General features: G+C 32.2%; 1 long non-coding RNA gene and 1 other non-coding gene across 2 annotated transcripts in view; one reads left to right on the forward strand and one right to left on the reverse strand.

Annotated features, from left to right (window-relative positions):
* The window catches only part of LOC145934993 (uncharacterized), a 130,550-nt gene continuing 102,865 nt past the window's right edge, over positions 1-27,685 (forward strand). Inside the window, exons 1-4 of the long non-coding RNA XR_014425142.1 lie at positions 1-103; positions 200-241; positions 14,402-14,635; positions 14,798-14,843. This is a non-coding gene — a long non-coding RNA (uncharacterized LOC145934993). The remainder of the gene's footprint in view (positions 104-199; positions 242-14,401; positions 14,636-14,797; positions 14,844-27,685) is intronic.
* On the reverse strand, positions 13,499-13,715 carry LOC145935758 (small nucleolar RNA U3). Its single transcript, XR_014425274.1, has one exon. It is a non-coding gene; the product is annotated as a small nucleolar RNA U3 (small nucleolar RNA).

A 27,685-nucleotide genomic window follows, 5' to 3' on the forward strand; every position in this document is an offset into this window, starting at 1 on the left:
GTCGGGCAATCGTAATTATTCGTATTTTCGCGAGTGCTACGAAGGACCAAGAGAGGAGAAGGAGGCCCAGGGAGGCATCTGGTGACATCGGGGCAACTACGAGGTATGCAAAATAAAACATTTTTTCTAAACTGCATTGTTTATGAGATCGACACACACATATGTATATATATGTATAATTTGAATATTTTGTTTTCAGATCAATGTGGTGTGTACTACAACTCCGTTATTGCACGTATCGGTGAGTGAGAAATTGTTTATTTTATATAATTTATATAATTTCTATAGCGATAATGGAGAGTGTATATATGTTGAAAATATTAAAAATAATAATATATTTTAAATAATATGTTATGATATCTTATCCGCGATTAAAATTTTTTGGCAAAAATGAGCTAATAATTGTCAAAAATATTAATCGAATTTAAAATATTATAACATCTTTCTAAAAAAGGCATGTTAATTGTAAGTCGATTCTCGCAAGTATTGTTGCATCTTTTTCGCTGATCGACTGTTTCGATTTGCATTGTGCGTTATATTCGTAACATCGAGAGGCTATCATCGTGAGGGTTAGTAGTTTAACAGTTTGTTCAAAATAAAATTAAATAAAATAATATGTTTTAAATAATATGTTATAATACTTTAAACTTGATTAATATTTTTGATAGTTATCAGCTGATTTTTGTCAAGAAATGTTAATCGCGGTTAAGGTATATTATAACATATTAATTTAAAACTAATATTATTTTATTTTATTTTATTTTAAACAAGTTGTCAAACTGCTAACCCTCGCGATGATAGCTATATGAACCTAGCACCCGACTTTTTAAAAATTAATTTTTTAAAACGGAAAATAATAGCATTTTGTTTGTAGTTGTTTGTAGTAACAATAATTTCGTTTGTAGTTTTATCAATTAATAAATAAAAAAAATTTTTTAAATGACTCGAATCTGACATTGAGATATCACAAATCCGCTTGCGCAGCCTTTTTTAGAATCGTTTGTAGTTGTTTGTAGTGATTTTCCTTTCGTTTGTAGTTGCGCGGTTCAAAAGTTATAAACAATTGTTTATTTGTCCAAGAGCTAATTTTGTCAATTTTTAAGATTTTTCAAATCCGCTTGCGCAGTCTTCTTTAGAATTGTTTGTAATTGTTTGTAATGCTTTTCCTTTCGTTTATAGTTGAGCGGTTTAAAAGTTATAAACAATTGTTAACTTTTGAACCGCTCAACTACAAACGAAAGGAAAATCACTACAAACAACTACAAACGATTTTAAAGAAGACTGCGCAAGCGGATTTGAAAAATCTTAAAAATTGACAAAGTTAGCTATTGAATGAATAAACAATTGTTTATAACTTTTGAACCGCTCAACTACAAACGAAAGGAAAATCACTACAAACAACTACAAACGATTCTAAAGAAGACTGCGCGAGCGGATTTGCGATATCTCAATGTCGGGTGCGTCATTAAAAAATTTTTTTTTATTTATTAATTGATAAAACTACAAACAAAAATATTGTTACTACAAACAACTACAAACGAAATGCTATCATTTTCCGTTTTAAAAAATTAATTTTTAAAAAGTCGGTGCTAGGTTCACATAGCTACGACGTCGTTTATAATTATAGACTGTTGAATTTCGATCCTTACTACTTCAAAAAGTCTGACTAATTTTAAACTGTACTACTGAACATAAAGTTAGATTTTAATTTCTTAAAATCTGTTATTTTGCTTTCTAATATATTCTTAGACTAATATATTACACATAATTAATAGTTTCATTTAAAAATTAGCACTGTTTAATCTTGATAAACTTAAATGTTTTCTGCTATTAATTTCTTTAAATATTTTTATTAATAAAAAATATATATATATATTTATTTATTAATATTTTATATATATATATATATATATACATATATATACACACATATATATATAATATTAATAAATAAATATATATATTTATTAACAAAAATATTTAAAGTTAATAGCAGAAAACATTTAAATTTATCAAGATTAAACAGTGCTAAGTTTTGAATGGAATTATTAATTATGTGTAATATATTAGTCTAAGAATGTATTAGAAAGCAAAATAACAGATTTTAAGAAATAAAAACCTAACTTTATGATCAGTAGTACAGTTTAAAATTAGTCAGACTTTTTGAAGTAATATGAATCGATATTCAACAGTATATATGTAATTATAAACGATACTATGTGACATACTAATTTATGAATTTATTACACAGAAGAAGAGGTTATAAGAAATAATCAACTTTTTCGTTCCTAGTGGTATAATTCAAAATTAGTCGGCCTATTTCAAGTAGTATAAATCAAGATTAACAGTGCTAATTTTTAAATGGAACTTTATTAATTATGTGTAATATATTAGTCTAATAGTTTATTAAAGAGCAAAATAACAGATTTTAACAAATTAAAATCTATTTCAATGTTTAGTAGTACAGTTTAAAATTAGTCAGACTTTTTGAAGTAGTATGAATCGAGATTCAACAGTCTAGAATTATAAACGACACTTTAGCTATGTGAACCTAGCACCCGACTTTTAAAAAATTAATTTTTTTAAATGGAAAATGATAGCATTTTGTTTGTAGTTGTTTGTAGTAACAGTAATTTCGTTTGTAGTTTTATCAATTAATAAATAAAAAAATTTTTTTTAATGACTCGCACCTGACATTGAGATATCGCAAATCCGCTTGCGCAGTCTTCTTTAGAATCGTTTGTAGTTGTTTGTAGTGATTTTCCTTTCGTTTGTAGTTGAGCGGTTCAAATATTATAAACAATTATTTATTCGTCCAAGAGGTAAATTTGTTAATTTTAAAGATATCGCAAAAAAGCTTGCGCAGTCTTCTTTAGAATTGTTTGTAGTTGTTTGTGGTGATTTTCTTTTTGTTTGTAGTTGAACGGTTCAAAAGTTATAAACAATTGTTTATTCATCCAAGAGCTAACTTTGTCAATTTTTAAGATTTTTCAAATCCGCTTGCGCAGTTTTCTTTAGAATCGTTTGTAGTTGTTTGTAGTGATTTTTCTTTCGTTTGTAGTTGAGCGGTTCAAAAGTTATAAACAATTGTTTATTCATCCAAGAGCTAACTTTGTCAATTTTTAAGATTTTCCAAATCCGCTTGCGCACTCTTCTTTAGAATCGTTTGTAGTTGTTTGTAGTGATTTTCCTTTTGTTTGTAGTTGAGCGGTTCAAATATTATAAACAATTGTTTATTCGTCCAAGAGGTAAATTTGTTAATTTTAAAGATATCGCAAATCCGCTTGCGCAATCTTCTTTAGAATCGTTTGTAGTGATTTTCCTTTCGTTTGTAGTTGAGCGGTTCAAATATTATAAACAATTATTTATTCGCCCAAGAGGTAAATTTGTTAATTTTAAATATATCGCAAATCCGTTTGCGCAGTCTTCTTTAGAATTGTTTGTAGTTGTTTGTAGTGATTTTCCTTTCATTTGTAGTTGAGCGGTTCAAAAGTTATAAACAATTGTTTATTCATCCAAGAGCTAACTTTGTCAATTTTTAAGATTTTTTCAAATCCGCTTGCGCAGTCTTCTTTAGAATTGTTTGTAGTTGTTTGTAGTGATTTTCCTTTCGTTTGTAGTTGAGCGGTTCAAAAGTTATAAACAATTGTTAACTTTTGAACCGCTCAACTACAAATGAAAGGAAAATCACTACAAACAACTACAAACGATTTTAAAGAAGACTGCGCCAGCGGATTTGCGATATCTTTAAAATTAACAAATTTATCTCTTGAACGAATAAACAATTGTTTATAACTTTTGAACCGCTCAACTACAAACGAAAGGAAAATCACTACAAACAACTACAAACGATTCTAAAGAAAACTGCGCAAGCGGATTTGCGATATCTCAATGTCGGGTGCGAGTCATTAAAACAATTTTTTTTATTTATTAATTGATAAAACTACAAACGAAATTATTGTTACTACAAACAACTACAAACAAAATGCTATCATTTTCCGTTTTAAAAATTTAATTTTTAAAAAGTCGGGTGCTAGGTTCACATAGCTCGCGATGATACCGTCTCTCGATGCTACGAATGTAATAACGCACAACGCGAATCTTGATAGCCAATGAGCATCGCGGAAAAGCGTCAACAGTATATGCGAGTATCGACTTTACATATCTATTTTAGAAAAGGATAATTCACATTAAAGCAAGAATAAATATATCGATCATTGGAGATGATTGAATATTTCATACCGCAGAGCGATATGCAAAGTATCACCAATATCGATTCAACGTCGAATCGTTTGGTCGATATGGTCACAACGGCACACGAGAGACGAAAGTTCGTCAAAGAGCAATTCGTTACACATCGAATTATCTTTCCCGATACACGCGTGGTTATCAATGTGGCGGCGCTATATATATGGAACAGCTGGTGCAACCAGATACGTCGGCAAAACATTTTCACCTCGCTGAATTGTCAACGACATTGCGCGCCGCGCGGCTTAATCCGCGTCCAACTTTTTCCATCCGTTTCGTTTGCCCGTACGGCAGACGTATCGATTATGTTCGCCATTTCAAAGTGGCTTCGTTTGCCGCAATCGCCGGAACCGCGTGTTTTTCCCCCGGCTATGGACGGCCCGCTATAACTGGCTTTTTTTAATGACAGTTCCGCTGAGTCGATGGCGCGGGTATCGTCACGGGTCTCGTTAGCAAATTCGATGATGGCGCCCACCGTTAGCGTCATCGATCCTGAAATCTCGTTATACTTCTCGATATCGTCGAATACGAAAAAAAGATGGTCGTAGCGCGAGGTAAAATATTGCGTGGTTCTCCAACGATGTATTTCATACTGATAACATCGGTTTTCGTTAACCTTTTTCCAGGGATAAATAGCAGTTTCATGTCTAACTTTGATCTTCCAAAGTGAGATGAAATATCACAAAGTTTATTAATGTATTTTTCCAAAAAAATACATTTATTATTAATACTAGCTAAAATAAAAAATAATTTAATTATATAATTATTTAAATTATATTGTATTAAAAAATTGTGCTATTACCGGAAATACATCTATCTAAAAATCGGTATATTAATTCAAGTAAAATTAAATAATAATTTATGTATATAGAAATATATATAAATATATATAAAAATAAAATTTTTGAGAGACGTTTCACAGAAATTCTATTATTAATATACATGTGTGCGTGTGTGTATATGTATGTGTATTATATTATTATTGTTTTTGACACTGTACACAAAGTTCTTGATAGATCTTAAAATTTTTTCACATATTATTTCTGTAGATATGTCTTTGTTCAATGTCTCTTTCTTCTTAATAGAATATTAAAACGTAGATCATCTTTCATAATGTATTATCCAAAAACCGCTGTTTTGATCTATATTTCCAATTTTTCGAATAACACTGAGTCGGTTTATTTACATCTTTTTAAGCACATATTTGTCCATAAACAATTTTGTTTGATTTTACAATATCTTGTTTTTTAAAAAGTATATTTATATATATTGCATATAGCTAATGGTTATATAGAATTCTTATTATTATTTTTAACTTTAAAAATCTTACAGAGTGTATCCTTCTCTCATTCAAAATATTTCAATAGTTTCTTTTTATTCTTTATGAATATTTAAGTTTCACTTTTTCACAGGTCGCATGACGGTTTTACGTGTAGTACTTTATAAAATATTATGCTGTGAAATTAATCTATAATATCAAATATTTGCAGGATTTACTCTTCTCTCGGTTTCTGCTGTCATCTCATTTTGCTTGCAATTTGCAAGATAGATAAACTTATTAATAGATTATATTTTACATTTTATTTCTGTTTCCTTATCTTGACAGCCATTGCATGCATGAATTTTACTTTTTATATGTTAATAATTAATCCCGTGATTTCTACTCTCAACATTTCTATTCTATATTGAGATGTATTAAAATTCTTTGCAACTTTAATATCTCTAGTTGTCGTATTTATTTTAAATCGGATATTTTTGTATAAAGAACATGATCGTTTCAACTACATTCTCCGAAACACACACATATATATATAAAAGAAAACGCGAATGAAAAGAAAAGAGAGAATATTCGAGACCGAACACTCTCATTGCGAGAGGATTCTCCCTCCGCGAAGCTCGTAAATCCTGCCGTTGCGGTGCGTTCGTAAACTCGTTTTGTCGTGGCCGAGGCGTGACGCTGCGCCCCGTTATAATTAACATAGGATGATGCGCGGTATAAATTACAATTATACATGATTTACAGGATGCGATAGTCGCAGGCTGGTTCCCTTCGTTACCCTCGCTAGTTACCTCTGACCGCCCATTCACATTGTGTCTTTTTCTCACTCACTCTAAACTTCTGCGCTTTTAAAGTTTCTCATCTCTGGATGGTATCGTCGTCTATTTCCGCGCATTGCGGATGTTCCTCTTTATAGCGAACTACTGAATAAACATGTTCGCACTAAACCGCGCCGCGTTACGTTGGTATTAAGAGCAATGTTAAAAGAGTCTTGTTTGTAACACATCTGTATTCTCGCGTTTGCATCAACGTGTCGCGCTGGTTAATGCACCGGTATGCTTCCGTGCATTTAAAACCCATCTATGAAGTGTCTCAATTTCGCGATGAAACTCGTGCATCAAAAACACATTTGTGATTACACGTGTAATTTTTTCGCTAAATATTAGCGAGACATATATATATCTTTTTGCCTTAATTTTCAGAGCAAATTCCAATATATATAAAAGAGAAAAAAATTGTTATACACTCGTTATAAACATACAGAAACATATCTTGAATTTTCAAGAATGTTTATATATAACTTAGGAAAGAATGTTTTTAGGTAGAAATGTTTTCTTTAATTTAATTTTATTTAGACATTTTTGGATTACATTGCTTTCTCTTTTTTTTTAAATAAGCAATAGACACTAAAAATGTAGACAAATGCGCGAGAATGTCTCTTAATTTAGTGGAAAAATGGCAATCTATTCTGTAATGCAAATTTGTAACTAGATCTAAATTCAAACTAAACCTAAGACGACACGTCGGTTTCACAGTTTGCATGTCTGAAAATGTATGTGCCAGGCTGTACCGAGGTCGAGTCACGTGCTAGTCAACGACTCCTCTTAATTATGTCACCCAGTTCTGCACGAGACACAATAGGGAAGTTGCGGTTAATAATTTCAGCTTTGCTAAAACGTACACCAAACTTGCAGAAGAATTTAGACGGTACCAGAAATGACTTCAGGTCATACTGTTATCACGCTAAGTGTAAATAATTGCCTCTGCATTTTGTTGTAAATTGCACGTCCTTAATTATTATGATCGAACTACACGCAAAGTAATCATTAGTGTTGATAACAATTCATTTTATTTGAATCCAATTTACTTATTCAAATTGCAATTTGCGCGTGTTATAAAAATTTAAACTAAATATTTAAATTTAATTTTATTCTTGTATATATACATTTTATGTATTTCGTTAATATTTTTTAATTATTTGTTATACAAAAGCCTGTTCGTTGCATTTTAAATGCTTCAGAAATACACAATAGAGATAACTCACAACAGAGATTACTCGAAATATATCAAAATGGTGTATAATTTCGCGATATCCTTCACTAGATCGTACTTTTCATAGAATGTAATAATCGATGTAGAGTTTAATAGAAATTTATTTTAGGATGTATGATTTGAATGTAATTACAGAAAGTTGCTTTGCATCCGAGCTAAGAAATGTCTATTTACCGGCGTCTACTGATCGTTTTCGTTGATTTACAATAGTCACGCACGCCGGTGGTACCATCGCGGACAATATTATCGTTTTTATTATGGCAGCTGGTAAACTCTGAAAGCGGACGTGCTATTACGCGTTTAAAGCAATTTCCGGAAATCCCTCGTGACGTTCGACAAATGGACTGGAGTCATAAATAGTTCCGCAGTCGCGGGTTGAAGCACGATGAGCGTCTATCTCGTTTCATCTTCCTTCTCGCCTTTCTTGAACGTTTCGTGAAAGATTAATGTGAATTTTATTATTACGACTCTTATATGTACGACACTAACTTAGAAAAGACCACCACCTGCCATAACATTTCTATCGTTATTATCGAACTTATCCTCGGGTTGTCAGAATTACGGAGTTGCAATAATGTCGAGGATTACGGAGGGCCTCATAACTTTCTAAGTACTTACACTTTTTATATAGAATCTATTCCCGCGTTACAAACGAATTGTTCATTTATCGTGAATTACAGAGCGAGAAAACGTCTAATTAAAAACGTACGAGCATTAACTTATTATTTGAAATAAAAGAATGAACTCTGTGCAAATAATTATTAATGACATGGTTATAGATACGAGAGAATACACTGCGATCATATAAATTCCCTCATATAAATTCCCTCATATAAATTCTTTTTCTAGAATGTTGCTATATAGTAATCGTAAGATTTTAAATTAATTATAACACTTCATTGGAAGTATTGAAGTATGTTCTGTTTGTTACAGAAATACGTCGACACATACACACACACACACACACAATATGCAAAGTGCGATTTACAGCAATTTTCTGTTTGTATAATTTTTATAATTTTTTACATACTTTATCAACAATAAGTGCGGAAATATAATTAATGTATTCACAATTTGCTGTATCGTACAATATTCAAAATCTATTGGCTAAACTATTAAAATTGTACTTTTAACTTTAACAGTTTATAGGTTATTTTATTGAAATATTTAATAATTATACGCCTATATGTACGTACGCGCGCATGTGCACGAACCTATATGTGATTTATTCATTTGCTCCGTTTCGACTAAATTATGTTTTCCGAGAATTTACATATTTACGAGTTTGCTTATAAAAAGTCATGATTCGACTTATTATGTTGATCTTATATCGATAGATAGCCTGAGTAAACAGCCAAAGTAAATTTGATCATTCGCCAAGGAACGGGCTATAATTAAATATGAATTATTTAGAGTATGTTTTGTGTCAAATCAGAGAGAGAGAGAGAGAGAGAGAGAGAGAGAGAGAGAGAGAGAGAGAGAGAGAGAGAGAGAGAGAGAGAGAGAGAGAGAGAGAGAGAGAGAGCTAGTTACAGAAATTCGATTTCCTCATCGGGTGTCAATATTCAGGATATCTTTATAGTAGGATGACCTCGTTTCGTTTGTAACAAATTTATACTATGCGCATATTTAAACACGTACATATATATACACGTATACATTTAGTGCAATAATTTAGGATAACGTGTAAAGAAGTAATCAGTGAACTCGAACAAACTTCAATTTTTTCAAAATTATCTTTCTATTATGATACATTAATTACAAGTTTACACGAAGCTCATCTATTGCGTAGTATCGTATGCGAATAAATAATTTTTTATTAAATTTTTCATTTTTTACATTACGTTAAAATAAATTACATTTTTTATGCTTATGCAAATGAACAGCGATCAATGTATGACTCAAAAGACGGAAAAATTCGGAGCAGGAAATGGCGCGTATATAAAAGATGCATGATAAGCGACTGTTTCGTGCGTAGCTTCCCATAGTAGAGGGGAAGCTTAATCCAGAAATATGAAGTAATACGTCGTAACGCGGTCTCTTCCAACACAAACTAATAATAAATCTGAATTTCACCGAGTCGAAATAATGCGTGTGCAGAAAGAATGCCTCTCTGCAACTAACGACGCTACTCGTTTTAATTAACGCTAGAATTGCTTCAAAATTGCGAGAGACAAACTAAGTTGGCACATAATGTGTTCAGTGTGTTGCAGTTCTAATCCACTAAAAACGTATAAATGACATCTTGCTTTTATATCATAACTATATGATTTAAAATGAAAAAAATCTGAAGATATGTATGTACATCAGTTTTCGAATGAGAAAATTTTTCTATGTGCTTGTAAATTAAAACTTTTCTTAAATGTAGCATTTTTTATAAATGTTGAATAATGCGGAATGTTATTAAAAAGTATTATAACTCAATCCTTTATTCGAATCAATTAAAGTAAAGAAAGTTATTATTTTTTTACATAAAAAATGTAGGGATGTCATTCGATATTTTCGGATTTCCTATTTTAGAGTTACTCTTTAGATTCTTGTAATTTTTTCTGAAATACATCAGAAACTCTAGAACTTTTTGAGAAAAAAAGACACAAAACTTTTCCCCTTTCTATCTATTATACACATATCAAAATTTTTTAAACAAACTGCTAATTTCAGAGATAAGTTTGACTACCGCTCAAGGTAAAAAAATTGTTTCGCCGCGTGATTACGGTAAGGTCACTCCACGAAAGAAGGGCAAAACTAAGTTAACTTGCCGATTAATCTCCCGCTAGCCACTTTTATCCAAATCGTCTACAATCGAGAGAAGCAAGTATAATATCTTTCATTTGAAACTTTCGGTCGCGAATAGAAAAGCATGTACGACAACGATTACGCAACTTACTAGGCCAGTTGAGTGTCCGTAATCATTTTTTATCGGTAAAATTAATCTTCGTAGTCTTTGTTTCTTTTGCTGATCTAAAACCAGGGATGTGAAAAATGGGTGTCCAAATCCATAAATAGAAAATGCAAAATAGTTGGAAGCTTTCCATTTAAAAATGCAAAATGCTTTTTAGACACCCATTTAAAATAGAAAATGGAAAATAGGCATTTTTAAAATGATTTTTTGAAATAAAAATGGTTTCTTCAAATATTTACATTTATATAAGTATGTAAATAATAAATAAATAAGTATATATATATACATATATATATATATATATACTTATTTATTTATTTATTTATTTAAATTCTTATTTTTTATTATTTACTTCTCACAATTATTACTTATATTTAAATTCTTATTTCTTTATTAAATTTTTATAAACTTTATAAACTTTCTATACTTTTAAAACAAAAAATAAAAAATATGTATATTTACATGTGGAATTACAAAAAAATGTTTATTATTGTTTATAAATAATATTTACTTAATGACTTCTTTAATAACATGTTGATTGTTATACATACATATTATTGATATCTCGATTAATTTTTAGTTTGCAAGAAAAATGCATTTGAAATAAAAAATGGGTAATATAAAAACCATTTAAATGTAAATGTAAAATAGTTTTTGAAAACATGTATTTTAAATGCAAAATACAAAAATAGGCATTTTAAATTTTATATTTTCATTTTAAATGCATCTATTTCAAATAATGCACATCCCTGTCTACAACAACCGAATAATAGTTGATAAGACTTTTCACTCTTTTGAACGGGCATTTGTGTTTATGCGTGTTTATGATACTATGAAGAAACATTTAAACGGTGCCGACAATTAATTTATCTAATTATAACGCTGATTTAAATATACCGATTATAAATTAATGAATTCCACATTATGCTCAGTTTCTAATCTCGTTTTTATTTCTGTGAGAATAAAAACATACAAATTCATATCCCATCGTGGATTAATAATTTTGTCAATATTGTTATAATTAAATCCATTTCTTGCAATAACTTCTTTCATGATGATAATCAATATTTGTTTTATTTTTATATTTTTGTTTTAATCAATATTTTGCAAACTTTCTCTTTTTCAAAAATACAGTATATTTTGAATATACATATGTATATGTATACATATATACATATTGTATATATATATATATATATATATATATATATATAATATAATATAAAGGGGGGAAAGAGAGAGAGAGAGAGAGAGAGAGAGAAATTAATTTTTCTAATTAATTAAAAAATTTAATATTTTGAGATATTTTTTATCAAGGAAAGATTTATTTCAAAGTAACGAAAAAATTGTATTAAATTTTGGAAAAGAAACGAATTTTATATTGTTCTTATTCATACGATTTATTATAACAATCTGCTTTTTTTCTGCAAAAGAATTAAGTACTACAATTTACGTATATTACAAAAAAAATTGTATAAATATTTATTAGTACGTGATGAGTCATTACAATTTATAATTTCCGAAAGAACTCGCTTAGACACTAGGCACGTTCATCTAACGCATTGCCTACTAGGTGAGTCGGACGTATTACTGTCTGGCACAAAACGTGGTCAGACTACTGTATTCTCTGTTAAAGTTTCTTCACGTTATGATGATATAATGCAGATCAAAAATATAGGTATGGCTCTCAGATTTATGACAGAGTTTAAGTCTTGCTGTCACTGTTACTCTATTTTTTATTAACTATACATATGTATATTATAAACTTTTAATATAAACACAATTGAATAAACGATATTTTTGTGTATTATTGTTTTTAATATTTCTCGAATTTGTTAATATTAATAACGAATGTCTTATTTTTGAATGAATTATATTTTTAATCTATTAAAATTTGAATATTGAAAATTATATATATTTCGCTTTATATATTATACATTATGAAATTCATCTGTATTACGGAGATATCTTAATGATAACTTTATTAATCGGCTATCAATCAAATTTAGCATATTGCAAATAGCATCTGTTCATGAAAAATACATTTTAATCGTGGATGTATGCTTGTGTTTGAACAATATCAAACAACAGAATCGATTAAAAATCGAATAATACCTCGCAGCGATGCTCCCGCGTAATGGTCGATCTATATACATACACACATGTATACATAGAGTATATAAGTATGTACTTAACTACGCTGAATATACTTGTGTGTTGATATTATTGCATTTTCTAATTGTCAAAATATTGAAATATCGAATCTGTTTGCTTCTTTTTAATATCGATCTTGTTTTCGGTTATTTTCTTCTTACATTTTTCCACTCTTTCGATCGTCAATTGACTTGCTTCAAAGGAGATCCAAGAATTTCAAATACTAGAACAACATAAGCGCGCGCTACGCGCGCGCCATTCTTCGATTTTATGTTAAAAAGAATATTTAAAAAAAATTAATATAAAGTTGTTTAAACTTGATTAATAGTTTTTTCACAGAAATCAGCTGCTTAAAGCGTTAATTTGCTTTAAATAATATGATAAAAAATTAAAATAGTAACATGTTGTAAATAATATGTTATATTTTTGACAGAAATCTGCTGTTAACTGTCAAAAATATTATAACATATTATTTAAAACATATTATTTTAATTTTTATAACATATTTAAAAAAATTGTAAATAATAATATGGTAGAAAATTAAAATAGTAATATGTTGTAAATAATGTGTTATATCTTATTCTCGATTAATGTTTTTTGACAGAAATCAGCTGATAACTGTCAAAAATATTAATCGAGTTTAAAGTATTATAACATATTATTTAAAATATATTATTATTTTAATTTTTATAACATTATTTTTATAGCGTTTTTTTTTTATTGTGAGCGATAATTAGTACTGAGTTCGATTTAGAATTACAGCAGTGCAAAATTCCAATAATTAGTATTTTTTTCATGTGTAAGCGTTCATCAATAACGCTCTTTCTTTGTGATATTTTAATTTTTATCTTTATAATAATATAATCACTCAGAAAGCTCTACTTCCCATCCCCTTTACACTGAGTGCAAAAAGTGAACGATCATCGATGACAGGAGTTCTCGAAACAAGTCGAGAATTCATATCGTTCTCACGCTCAAGGAAGAGAGCAATCTCTCTTCATCGTGATTACGTCTACTCCCATGTTAGGGTGGGAGAATAAGATCAAGTACTACAGAAGTGATCCTGTGAAGCATGATCTTAGAATTACACTGTCTCGCATGCTGCTATATACTCTTAGTATAGGATTTTAAATGCGAGTTAATCTTTTCTGTCGTAGCCCTCTAGCGACTAAAGCAAAGACTAATAGCATTTTTGTAATCTTTTTTTTTTAAGTATAAACATCAAAATTTAATTATTTTATTTTATTCTACTTTTTATTTAATTTTTTAAATTAAATAAAATGTATTTTTTATCATATACTAGAACAACACAAGTGCGCGCTATTCTTCGATTTTATGTTAAAAATATTTTTAAAAAATAATATAAAGTTTGTTTAAACTCGATAAAATTTTTTCACAAAAATTAGCTGATTAAAGTGTTAATTTGCTAATTAAATTTTAAAATAATAATATGTTAAAGAATTAAAATAGTAATATGTTGTAAATAATATGTTATATCTTATTCTCGATTAATGTTTTTTGACAGAAATCAGCTGATAACTGTCAAAAATATTAATTGAGTTTAAAGTATTATAACATATTATTTAAAACATTATTATTTTAATTTTTATAATATATTATTATTTTAAAATTTAATTAGCAAATTAATGCCTTAATCAGTCGATTTCTGTCAAAAAATATTAATAAAGCGAAAATTTGCTAACTTAATTTTAAAATAATAATGTTATAAAAATGAAAATAGTAATATTTTATTTTATTTGTTACAGGTAGCATTGCGAGATTCTCGAGTGTCGAACATTGCGCAATGTACGCAAAATACGCGTGCGATTCATGCGTCGCGTCGGGAGTGCCGTATAAAGTTTCGCGTGTCGGGAGTGCCGTGTAAAGTGTCGGGCGATCGTAATTATTCGTGTTTTCGCGAGTGTCGTGAGTGCTATCATGGACCAAGAGAGGAGGAGGAGGCCCAGGGAGGCATCGGGCGACATCGAGGGAATTGTGAGGTATGCAAAATACCTAGAAACATTTTTTTCTAAACTGCATCTGCCTTTTCCAGACTTTCAAAACATCCTGTACATACACATATACATACCCACCCACATACACACACAATACACACACATACACACATGTATATATACATAATTTGAATATTTTGTTTTCAGATCAACGTGTGTGCTGTGTACTACAACTCCGCTGTTGCACGTATCGGTGAGTGAGAAATTGTTTATTTCGATCGAATTAAAAGTCTTATAACATCTCTTTCTAAAAAAGGCATGTTAAGTCGATTCTCGCAAGTATTGTTGCATCTTTTTCGTGATGCTTATTGACTGTCTCGATTCGCGTTGTGCGTTATATTCGTAGTATCGAGAGGCTGTCATCGCGAGAGTTAGTAGTTTAACAGTTTGTTCAAAATAAAATAAAATAAAATTATATGTTTTAAATAATATGTTATAATACTTTAAACTTGATTAATATTTTTGATAGTTATCAGCTAATTTCTGACTGTCAAAAAATATTAATCGCCGATAAGGTATTATAATATATTATTTACCAAATATTATTATTTTAATATTTTTTACATATTATTTTAAAATTTAATTAGCAAATTAACGTTTTAATCAGCTGATTTCTGTAAAAAAATATTAAGCGTTGATTTGTTAATTAAATTTTAAAATAATAATATGTTTAAAATATTAAATAGTAATAAGTTGTAAATAATATGTAATATATACTTTATAAATTTGATTAATATTTTTTGACAGAAATCAGCTGATAACTGTCAAAAATATTAATTGAGTTTAAAGTATTATAACATGTTATTTAAAACATTATTATTTTATTTAATTTTATTTTGAACAAACTGTCAAACTATTAACTCTCGCGATGACAGCTAATCAGCATCGCAAAAAAGAGGCAACAATACTTGCAAGAATCGACTTAATATCTTTTTTAGAAAGGGATAAAATGATCTGAATAAATCAATATTTATCAAAGTTTATTTTTCCGATTACAATATAATAAATATATTTTCTCAAAACATACAAAAAATTAAAACTTGAACGCACGATGCTACGCGTTCTTTCAAGTCTTGAAGTCAATCGAGACCGATCATTTTCAGCGCTATTGTGAACATCGACGAATTCCCTGTGTGCGCTCTAAAAGAAACTTCTTCTTATCCTATTATCTTCTCTTCCCCTCGCAACTTTTCTCCGCCACCGCTATCCGCGAGTGACCCTTAAATTTCGTTTTCGTAGAACGGGGCTCGCATGGAAACCGCTTTAAAGTACCGAACTCCCTATGAAACTTTTCCTCCAGTTGCCTTCTCTTCCATTTCGCCTCCGGCTTCGGCGGCGGCTGCGAAATCCGCTGTCTTTTCCGTTTCTGACGCACGCGCAATGTTCACTGGCTGGCTCGATACGCGCGCATCGTACTTTATATTGCCGGTCATTAAAAATGACCCGAGGTAGTTACAAGACAAAGGTATAGCGCACAGGAGAGCAAGTTCTCTGTTCGGTCATTATGATTGTAAAAATAAAGGCCGCTTTTTCTCTGATCGCCACCGAAAGGACACGTTGCGCTCAAGTACGCGATAGCTATTAGTCAATAAAATTTTTCTCTGAAAGTGACTATCCAAAATGGATATATACCTTTTCAAACGACGGAAAAGTTGGACTCGCGAGAATAATAATAAAGCGCTCCGGGAATGTCTTTCTCGGAGACATTAGTCAGAGTTGAACTATGCATGGGGCACTTTCAAGATAGACGGCTGTTTCATTGTGTGCATATCGCTATGTATATAGAAAGACGTGCAATCCATCCTTTATATTTTACAATGCATGCTTTTAATAGTTGAAGCACAAAGCATAATGCATTAAGCATTTCATGTCGTTTTGTTTCTAATAAGCCTTCACTCTTTAACTTTCAGGAGATACATTTTAATTTATGCAATATATATAAAACGCAAAACGTAAATATTTCAGAAAAATTAAACTGAGAAATATATGTATTTATTACAATCTATATATTATTATCATATATATTTAAAGATAAATCTAATCGCATTGTTTTAAATGATTAATATTTTTAATACTTCAATAAAATATTATTTTTGAAAATATTCAATTTTATGGTGATAAAACCTGTTATCTTAAAATAATAAATGTCAATAATGTCTTAAATAAGATATTTTTCGAAACAACTTTATTGTTGAATATTTATCCTGTGATATGCCTGTGATGTGCTTCAACTGATAAAAATACAATCCTTTTCGGAGAAAATTGCGACGGCCGCGCTTCAACTAGAAATGGAAAAAACATCCGTAGATCTCGGATATTATCACTTTTAACCGAGAAATACCACTATCTCGGAACTGTTCGTACTCTGATTTATTTTTCGTTTTCCGTTCCAAAGCGATTTGTTCAACGTAATTTGGAAGCACACTTATCAATATTATAAATATTGTCGAGTTTTTGTCATCGTAACTATATTTTTACAATGATTTATAGTAACGATATTACGAATATCTCGTACGCAATATAAATCGATCTACCTGACATTGATGTTTCATTAAAAGTTATATTTTACCCTCATATACACAGAGACTGTATCACTATATCATGGCAAAACTAACTTGACGTTTTGTCCAACAAGATACATCGCTCTTCATACACATTCAAACACTTTATATATACCAAATTATTAAGAATTATAATTTATATGAGATTTTTGCATAATATTTTTACATCAGACTAAATGCAGCGCGAATTGTAAAATGTTTCGTCGCGCGATATAGTACGTGCTAATTTATGGAGTGCTGCAATTACCATTGTCATTATACCGATTGTAAAGGGAGATGCTTAAGCGCAGTATTTCGAAGCGATATTGCGAAGCGCTTACAATACAACGAAATCAACTGAATATCGGAACTATTTTGTGTACTATTGTGCGTCCAAAGATGACACTATCGCGGTATAATTAATGATAATCCGCATTAGACTAAGTTCTGAATCGTAATGCTGCTTCTCTGCCATAATGAATTAGCTCTCTGACGCTCAAAGCGCTCATCAACTTTTCTTTCGCGAATATATCTCGGGGAGAGAAGACGTAGTTAGGAGAGAATGAAACGCGACAGACAGAAGCGTTTTATTCGTTCATTAGTCACATAGACCAGATTGAATTCCTCTCGAGTTTTCTTCCACGGATACGATTGTAGGGCGTGGGTGGAGGCAAACTGAGGTTACGAGAAGATCCTTCGTTTCCGAGGTTTTACGACCAAGAGAAATCTAGGGTGAAAGTCAATTTTTCCGAGGATTTTCATTAGTTAGGCTGAGCCGGTGAAATCGAAGGATGACACAACCTGTCGCCGACAGGACGCGACAGTAATTGACAAACCTCGGATTGATTTTTGCGAAATTGATATTAGAATTTACTCGTATAGTTTGCCAAAATCATGATTATATATTTTAATAATATTCCGTTTTTCAATTACACACATATATATATATATATATATATATATATATATATATATATATATATATATATAATTTTCAATTAAGTCCTGAGTAAAAACGACAAAATTATTTAATACAAAATATTAAAATATTAAATATTTATTAATTATTAATTTATTAATTATTGTATTTATTCCAATTATATTTATTACTATCTTTTCCGATTTTTAACCACTAACAAACGTAATCATTAATATCTCGTTATAATAATTATTATCTTTATTGTATTTTTGATGCCTGCTATTAAAATATATTGTACATATATTGATGGTTTTGAAAATCTTATATTATTATTAGTTAGCAAAAATTTTAAAAGCTCTTGTAACATTGTATTCCAATCTGTTTGTATATTAATTTATTCGAATTTTTATTACAAACTATCAAATAAATAATGAGAATCAGCTGACTTCTTCCATGATTTTTCTATGATCCAGGTGGATGGACAAAGTCATGCTTCCAATCAGCATATTAAATGCAGGCTATTGAAAGGCCATGAAATTAATTGACAAGCAAAACTCGCCCTCATTTTCCCCATGTACCCTCCGATGCATTCGAATTCTGAAATACTCGCGACATGCACGTACACACTTTAAATCGACGGGCTATGTGCAACGGTGTCGCGACTGGGATCCTGTCAGCCTCGCGTATGATTTATTGCCGGCACGAACAAGCTCCTCGTAATTTACGCACCCCCATTTCCCCACGTCCCTTCGTCCCCCAGCCTTCGACGTTATTTTGCGAAACGTCCAAACAGTCGCGCGGTCGTGTTACATTGACGCGACGAAAGGAACAATTCGCCTCCCATTCCTGGCGTCGCATATCCGTTCGGGCTCGTGGTTCGCGATAATTATTCCGCGAAGTTGATAATTGTGACGTCTACTAGGAAACTGTCGCCCTTTGTGAATGATTAATAATGTAAATTTTTACATCGCGCTGATAAAAAATTATTGACCATAAAATCGGTAATAATAGCGTGTTATACTAAAGTCGAATCCTTTATTATGTAGAAAGATTATTACATTTGTCAAGAATTTTTTGTGTATATCAAAGATTTTTTCTTAAAAAATAACAAGCCATTAAAAAATTACTTTATCAAGCAAGAGAGTATTATATTTATTATTGTATAAAATAAAATATATAAATTAATGTTTTTATAATGCACTTAGGTATATCTTAATAACGTTGTTAAAAGATATGTCATTGTTATCTTAAGAAGATTTGAGAATAACTTATATTTTTTATGCAATATACAAATCTTTCTTGAGATATGTGTGAGATAAAAAGCACGTATAGATTATTTTATTTGTATTAAAGTTTACAAATAGAAATAAAAATCTTAAAATAGAAATTTTATTTATAATTGATTATAAGATAATAATCGCACATATCACATGTATGTATTACGCTCTTCATAATCATTTAATTTCTGCATAAATGTATCAGGTAGTAATAGTATTGCCCATTTATAATAATAATAATAATTGTCATGATCATTAATTTTAATAATAATCATTTGTATTAATAATCACTGGTTTTAATAGTAATGGGTTATAATATTATCGATTCTCTAATATAATATAATTATTATGTGATATAATAATCACTTATAATAATAATTATATATCAAAAAAGGGAAACATTTATCCGGATAATTAAAGAAATTTTGTGAATATAATTATTCGCACCCTATTTTTCTACGCTTGGCTCTTGTTAGTCTATTTCATTCTTTTTTATATACCTACATTATATAATATAATATAAATACGAGCACAATGGCGATCACGCTATTAAAAGTAATAACACAGAAAAAAAATTTGATAAAGCAAGCTAATAATTACTCTTTTATGTTCGTTATTATTGTATGATCATTCTTTCTTCTCATAACTTGCACTTTAGCGATTTAAGTTGACCAAATCCGTGATTCTTTGTTAAAAATTACATACGTTACATCAGGTCACAATCCTCTTTTCTAAATTAATTTCTTCAGTTGCACTCATCGACTCACACCACGACAGAGTCCATTATCGTCGCGAATACCGACCCTCTCTCGACGAGGGGTGGATCCTTCTTTCTTTACGATGGCGGTTTTGGCAACAAGCTCGTCGTAAATTCGGCAGATAATTCTCCCACTCTAGCGTTAACCTACATTAGATGCGATTTATTACAGTTTATAACTTTACGGTATTCGGCGTCTTTCGGCGACTAAGTTTAACTTCGTGAGTTCTACAAGTGCGGAGTCTGCGAATTTGCCAAATAGCGCGAATAGCATTCATATTTGTAAAAAAAATTTTGCGTAACTGAAATCTGATTTTCTAACACGAGCTGCGAAACATTAACGCCATTATGGACAATTTACTATCTAACTATAGTTATTTACTCCATTCGATGATCACCTGGGAGGGAAAGCTTAGCTGTATTTATTGACGTCATCGTCTGACACTACACACACATACACACATACAATAGTTTTTTTTCTAAAATTCAACAAATTCAAATTTTTGAACCAAGATTTGAGATAAATATTTTTGAAGATAAATGTTTATATATGTATCTATGAGATACAAGATTTTTGTATGTGATTAAATCAAATTATACTTTAATATATATTTGGAAAGAATGCAGATTACATTATTATTTATTTATTGCTTTATTTTCGCGGAATCAGTAATTGTACAATTGTGTTATAAATTTTTAATAAATTTAAACATAAATCTTGAAAAAATTGCTGTATATAGGTACATAGTAACTTCTTCTTGTTTTTCTTAAGTGTCCTGTTTTCTAAGAGTATCGGCGATCAATAGCATGACTTGTACTTTATCAACAGCTTTTCTGAAGAGCGATACTGCTATGCTCTGTCCAAACTATTGATGTAACTTTTTAAACCATGATATTTTACACTGTTCTGAACTACATTTTCCTTCTATTTTGTCTCGATTATAATATGCAATAGCGTGTATTTATGGGTTGCATAACGTGTCCAAGATTCTTTAATTTTTTCTTTTAATATTAATTAGAATTTTATTTATTTAAACATTGCAGTATATGTCGATTAGTTATTCTGACATTTTATGGTATTTTTTTTAATTTTTTGCATTAAATCACAGTTAATAATTCAATAACCAAGGTATTTATATGATAAAACTCGTTCGATATTGTCATTCTCAATTTTTAGATTATCTCAGATGTTAATTTGATATTTACCAATGACAAGCCACACTTTTTACGTCGAGTCGCAAATAGATCTGCTCTGATATTGCTCTGATCTGCTCTGACTAAAATTAAAATTCTTGTAAATTTTTTAAACTCGTGACTAGCAAAATCCATGTAGCATTGCTGGTTGATTATCTTATATGTTAAATTTTTATTCTTGTTTTTCTGGGTTTCTCTAATTATTCTGTCAAACATATTGAAGAAGAGTATAAGAGAATAAACCGCATCAAATTTCCTTTAATATATGCACTTTATTCGACTGTAATATATGCACTTAATTCATTGTTTATTCTGAGAATAATTGTTTATAATACAAAGAATTTTGCGGATTTTAACATTCGTTAATTCGATAAGTGTAATTGTATGAACTTACATATTTTAATCATTCCAACGATTTTATCTGCTTATAACAACGATATGTTTGCAAATTAAGATAACAAATTTATTGACTTTATGACATGATTTTTATAATGCTTTGTCTTGTTTCGATTTTTATAAAATAAATATGAAAAATAAATAAAATAAATAATTGACAAAATATTTTCAATATTAATCCGTTAACGAAGAAGGATGAATTTTTGTTCTGAAACTCAGCATGTTGAACCTAGGGTGAGTTTAGTTTAGTTTTTACATAATTATAAAACAAAAAATACCGTGTGTCTCGTTAGATAAACATAGCAAATAAATAAACAAATACGGACGTGATCAGAATTCCACTTTTTTTGCGGCGTTTTTTTCGTAAATAATAGAATGTATTTCTAGATGCTTTCTTCTCTATTTTCTAGTCTTTCTCTCAGCAAACTGTTCATTCTACGTTTTTTTAAATGCACCGAAATTTGCGAATGCACTCGTTGTTCACGAGTTTGCATGAACGATAGATAAATGAAGCCAACTTAACCGTAAGGCAAACCGTAAGGCAAAAATATTATTAAAGTCATATACTCATCGGCGGGGCATTTTCGAAGGTGAAGTGGCAGGTGGAGTGCGGGAAAAATGGTAAACGAGGAACGGTTATAATAGAAGATGGAAGAGAGCAAAATCTGTTTGATGGTACTAGGTTTTCACAATTATTCTCCAGCATTTGATGAAGAAGAACAGAGGTACGGGTGGATAAAGATGAGGGCGAGAGCGAAGGCGGAAAGGACGGAAGAATCCGAAGTGAGTCTCTCCCTTCGAGATAGGGGTTGAGGATGGTGGTAAAACTCTCGGTGAGCACTTTTGTTAATTAAATGCCGTTGTTCGGTTCAGCCGAGCTCTCTTTTGATCGAGTTATCGTTTAAACAGCGTTCGTTTAACAAAAGTCCTCCGTTAAGTGGGTCGGAGGGCTTAAAAAGCAGCCCCTACAGCGCAAACATATCAAACTACCGCCATTTTTTGCTAATTAGAGCTAATTTCTACTTTCGCGCTGTCGCTTCAGCATTCGTTCGTATATATTCGTCGTTACAAGTTATTTGCATTTCGTACCAGCGACACTTTTCATTCGAAAGCTTAAACTCCGCTGTTCCGCTGCATTTTAGCGTAAGTGGCGTGTCGCACGACACACTATTACACAGAGATAAGTGTATTACGCTTGTAGAGAGTCGCACTCGACGCATTTTATGACAAAGTCATCGTACATCTGCGCGAAATCCTTTCCAACGATTTTTATAATGTTTTCGATCGTTAAATATAAAAACACGTATATACGACACAAAGTAAACGGTTCGTTTCGCATAAACAGAGAGCGCGGATTGATATCATGCGAGAATAGCGAGTGAGCGAGCAAAAAGTTTCGATCGCGTTATGTACACGTCCGTGTATGCTCGTCGGAGCGATCATGCGTGCCGTCAAAAGAGTTAACTTAGAGACGTAGCCACGCACGACGTCACTGACGACACGTTAATAAATCGGTCGATTTTTTTGCCGCCCTTTTCTTTATGATCGGCCGTGTCCCCTTCCCCTTTCGTGATCGTTCACGTCGTCCTCATGCATCGTTTCACGCAAGTTCTTTTTCAACGAAATAAAAAAGCTCGATATACGTCATACCACCGATTACCCCGATATTGTTGCTCGTCGAAGCATCATAAAGCTATTCCTAACCGATTACTGTTCTCTTTCTCGCGTTGCATAGCTTTTTACGAACGCATTAAGAGGCCTTCCTCCTTTACCGCCGTTCCTTTCTCTCCCTTTGCATCGCCGTCGTCATTTCGCAGGTGATAACGTCGCGCAATCTCGCCCGACACTTTCTCGCGTCGGTTTCGTGCGTCGAGGGAAATATAATAATCCTTGGGTAGCGCTGGCATAAATCGCATCCTGCCAAGCAGGATTTTATGAGCGATTTGGTGACTTTCTTCTACGTTAACTCTGAAGAAGCGGATAAATTGTCCTTTTATCTATCAAGTCTCCGTTCGGATCATAACATTTTTGTTTTGCATTATAATATCTTTCTATCAAAGTGTGAAGAAAAAATTATTTTGCGCGCGGGAAAGTTGTAATTTGATTTTTAATCACAATCTTTTAATAATTTTTTTAAGCTTAAACTTAAAAAAATATATCAAAAAGCATTTGCATCATAATCAACTTATACTCATCGAATTAACGAGTATCAAAATCCGGCGATTTATAAATACGTCATGCGAGAAATATGAGGCTTATACAGATTGATTCGACAGACGAGAAACGTGTTGCAAGTTTGTCTTAAATCTTCTCAACAGCGAGTAAAAGTCATGCACGTCGTAAAGTTGAGCGAGCGTCGATAAAAGGGTGAAGATGAAATGCTTGCACATCGATTTGTTTGTTCTTCCCTAAGTGTCGGAATGCTCGGCAACCCTTCTGTCGCATCTCTGACGATCGCGTTTGATTCCTTTCGATCTTTTTACTTTGCTTCCGATGGAATCCGATTGACATAAGAATCCTACTTAAATCTCCCGTTCGCGCGTCACTTTTTAGAATTCGTTTTTCTACGCTTACACTTCGCTTATTTCAGCTACGCATACAGATAGACGCTTTTCGTTCGCTTGCCCTTCGATCTTTTACTTGCTTCTAATAATAAAAATTATTTTTCGACAAAGTGGTAAAAATTATAAATTTTTCTTAATAATGGCACAAGTAAATATGTATCACACACAGAAGATATATATTTTTAAAAAATATTATTAATATTAAAGAGAAATCACACAAATTCGGGATCTTAATATTTTCTTTAAAAAAAACATCTTGATATCACAAAATATTTATTCTATTTCATATGTGTTTCCTATCTTTTATCTTTGTCATTCTGGTAAATCCACGATATAGAGATATTTTTTAAAATTGATCTCAAAATTATGTAGTTCCATTCATTAGAGGCATAAATACGCGTTTGTATATTCTTCATTGACATTGCATTTTGCGATCGCGACGTCCATTAATTTTGCTCGTGTATAACGAATACATGAAACCGTGCATCGTTTACACAGGCAATCCCGCAACCGCGAGCACCGATTCATCATCGACCCAAACATCGCACGGAACATTTCGCTCCATGCTGGTATTCCGAACGTGCACTTTCCGCGGAATTACACCATTCCTTCTTAAATCACCCACCCGGAAAGCGCGGGAACGAATTTCAGTTACCAGCCTTAGCAAATATTCGTTCAACATCGCCGACGCGCGATGCAACTGACAGCAAAAGCAGACGATTCCTGGAAACTTGTGCGAATCCTACCCACGTACCTCGTGGCTGTGGCACCTTGTGATTTCGCGATCCGCCGTCTTCTTTTTGTTATGCTCGATGAAAATCGCCTAGCTTCGTACGAAGCTGCGGGAAAAAAAATCCTCCGAGAAATGAAAGCCGTTAAAAAGACCCGTTTTTCTCTCGGAGATCTATTTTCATAACAAAAGAAGCCAAGAAGAGTTATATCAGGATCGAAGGTGAGAATAGCGTGAACATACAAGGATTTTCGAGAGCGAGTATATTCGATGCGACAATTAATCGCAATTTCGTCGCACTTTGATGATTGCATAATTGACTGCGTCGTAATTAAGGTATGCGGATCTCATCGCAGCTGTTAATTAAATGATGCCGTTAACATTATGGTTTGCATGCACGTACCGAATTTTCGTTCTGAATCTAGTACGGATTTCAACGTTTCTCGCTGAGGCCCGTTCGTGAAAGGTTATTGCGGGTGCAACGAAGGGGAGGTAAACGGTGGCAACCTCGGATAGGAATAGTATGGGCTATGAGTTCTCCAGCTAAGAGTTGTGCAAATGATTTATGCCCTCTTCGTGAACTCCATGCTCCGTCCAAGAAATTCCTATTCAATTTAATGTATATCCCAATAGAGTGTCTGCTAATTTCCCTTTATATCTTACGAATTTCGTTTGCCCATTCGCGCTTTTCCGCCTGGGCGTCTATCCGTTCTTTTTGCTCGCCAGCAACGAGCTTTTCCCTGAAAGGTCCTTTCAGAACCGCTTCTTTTGTGCCGTTTTTGGTCGCTTCTTCGTACGAACGAAGGATAAAAAGCGTTTGCGCGAATACGAGGTGCTTCTTCCGCAAAACTCTTTGGCTAGCTCTTTATCCTGGCCGTTTCTCGAAGCAGAGAGCGATTCACAGAAGTGCGTTTTAGCAGTTCTTACGTTCAGACGAGGAAACAATACGACTAACTCTAGTGTATTTACTGTGATAATATAGAGACTCTTGTTTTGTTTGAGGTTCATTCCGACAAACGTGTATGGAACAATTACGATATATATTACAATATAATTAACAATGTGTTACAAGAAATTCAATGTAATACATTCTCTTTCTCTCTTTCTTTTGACTCTTATTCAAAATGATATTATTGTATCTTCTCTATAAAATCGAAAAATTTATACGTGCGAAAATTCACGACATTTGTTAAATCTGGATCAAATATATATCTCGTAAAATTTCGCATACAAAAGAATGCACTCATGGACAGCGGTGTCTTTACGATTTATCGTTAACATTAACGTCATCAAGAAATTCACAGCGAGACGAGATTAAATGTTTATTCTGTTAATTGCGCTCCGCTGGTGGAGTTCCCATCCACAGTAGAACAATTATTCGTCCGTCGATTGAAATTCTGCGGTCTTAGCCGAAAGGTAATTAACTTTTAATCGAGAAAGTTCAGTGGCTCCGGGTTACCCCCGTCTCCGAATTACTTCTTGCCTATTTCTCACCCTATGCTTCTCTCTCTCTCTCTCTCTCGTCGATTCCCTTTCCCTCCCGGTTCCTCGGTTGGGTTCCTGCCACTCAACGTGTCTAAACGTCTAATCGAGAAACGTGTGCGCTATGCAATACACCTACGTTAACTTGGCAAAAATCAAGTTCTGACCCCATAATCAAATGCTAATTTATTATTAATTGTATAAGAATATGCTTTTAATAGATAAGTATCAAGTATTTAGACTGTATTAATTAAATACGCTGCGGTAATACTCGAATCCACTCGTATTGTTATAACGACAGAAATTTGAAAATGACATTGGGGCAGCTTTACCCTACGCAATTAACTCGGAGATCAAAAATGGTATGGCTTACATAACTTACTGTAAATAACATTGCAGTCTACTTAAACTTTTTCAATTATTTTGGTATCTTCTACCGGCAGCGAGCTTGAGACCGGCATAGACGGCGCTATCAGAATCGGAGGGAAAAGAGGTGCTCTCATTTTCTTCGTTCATCTTTCGCGTGTCCCATCGACGATCGCGCTTACACCCTTGACGAACGTTTCATAAATAAGTCTTTGTGCGATCCCATCTGGAAATTGAATTGAAAAGTTCACCTCGCCCATACCGTGGGAAAAAGAGCTGAAAACGACACCGCGGCGCGCGAGAATCGGCGTGCTCGACCGGCAACGCCGTCAATTTTCTGGACGATTTTTTCCTCCTCCTCCTCGGTGTGTCGGTCCATCATCGTCCTGACGCGCTTCATTTATCCGCATTCAACCGACTGAAATCTCATTTATTACCCGTACTCGTATCCGTATGCAATTTTGTTGTCCGATGCTTTACTTCCCATGTGCTACTACTATCCCCGGGTTCGGCAGTAGTTTGGTTTTTTCAACCGCGACGTGTATCGTACGACGACAAAACGGCGTGTTCGCGCGCGCGCGAGGTGCGACGTAATTTCTGATTCGCATTCGCGAATAATGCTCGTTCGCTTCGATTCGATCGTAGTAATACGCGGAGGGCGATATAGCCATTATCGTCAACACGGCTCGGCGTTTATTGTATTTGTCGTCGATGCTGTGCATCGTGCGCCGCGACGATAATGCAATTTGCGATGCGGAAGCAACATCTCACTACGTGATCTGCGCCTTGTTTGCGTTACACTTGTTAATG

Source organism: Prenolepis imparis, unplaced genomic scaffold (assembly GCF_030444845.1).
Source record: "Prenolepis imparis isolate NDT839.2.m4 unplaced genomic scaffold, iyPreImpa1.0 SCAF_4, whole genome shotgun sequence".
In the NCBI taxonomy this organism is placed as follows: domain Eukaryota; kingdom Metazoa; phylum Arthropoda; class Insecta; order Hymenoptera; family Formicidae; genus Prenolepis; species Prenolepis imparis.